Raw genomic sequence first — 1,295 nt, 5'->3', positions numbered from 1 at the left:
CAAATGTACATATATCAATATAGATGTACATATATCAACATAAACAAATCTCAAAAACATTTTTCAGACTGAAAACAAGTTATAGGGGTGCCTGGGTGGCTCAGTCAGTTAAGCATCTACCTTTGGCTCAGGTCATGATCTCAGGGTCCTGGGACTGAGCCCCATGTTGGGCTCCCTGCTTAGCGAGGAGTCTGCTTCTCCCTCTCCTTCTTTCTCTCCCCCAGCTCATGCTCTCTCTCACTCTCTCTAAAATAAATAAATAAAATCTTAAAAAAAAAAAGAAAACAAGTTATAAAAAATGTATAACAACTATATAAATTTTTTAAGCACATACTATTATTTATGGATACACAAAGGCCTCCACAAGAATGATGCAATGATACAGGAAATAGTATTGGGGGAGAGTGAATAATAATAAATGACATTAATACTAAAGACTTACCTAAGTATACATATATTCACTGAATCTTCAAATAGTCCTATGATGTAGGTACAATAATTTTTTTTCTTTATTCTGTGCCTTAAATTCACGACCCTGAGACCCAGGGTCGCATGCTCTACCAACTGAGCCAGCCAGGCGTCTCACAATAATTTTTCAGATGAGAAAACTAAGAAATAATTAAGTAACATACTAGGAAATCCTCCTATTTGCAACATTAAAACAGGGACAATATAAGTATCAGTGCATTCCTCAGGTTTTTGAGTCAGTAAATTTAAATTCTGAACAATTTACTCATGTGTCTGGTGAGAGGTGGGCCTTCATGGTCTTTGCTTCTCTCAAACAGAAACGTTACAGAAGTCACATTTGGGCACATAGACTGTCAGACACATGGGTCCTTCTTAATTTTGCTAATTCAAAATAATGTGAGAGAATATCAGTGAGACATCCTTTTATTCCCTTTTATACCCTTCAAAAATGGAACACTGGAGCTACCCTAATGAACCTGGTCAAGATATCTTTTCCCTTCATTTTCAGGTATTGTCTTTTTTATTTTGAATACTTTTGGTGAACAACTTTTGGTTTCTAATATTTTAGTGTGACTTTATGATAAAGTAAGATTGGCAAATCCAGAATAACTTTGGCAGTTAATTCTTGTATTTGAGTGACATATGGAAACATAATTTATACAGAACTAGAATCACAGAACTGGAAGAGACATGAGAGATTAGTTCTGCCTTCTTGTTTAAAAAAAAAAAAATGGCTTGTGCAACATCACATACAGAGTCAAAACTAGAACCCTATCACATTTCCCCCAAAACATCAACACTAGGAAAAACAGGCTTTAGAACATTTA

Source organism: Phoca vitulina, unplaced genomic scaffold (assembly GCF_004348235.1).
Source record: "Phoca vitulina isolate PV1807 unplaced genomic scaffold, GSC_HSeal_1.0 scaffold25, whole genome shotgun sequence".
Taxonomy (NCBI): domain Eukaryota; kingdom Metazoa; phylum Chordata; class Mammalia; order Carnivora; family Phocidae; genus Phoca; species Phoca vitulina.
Note: the sequence above shows the minus strand (reverse complement) of the source record.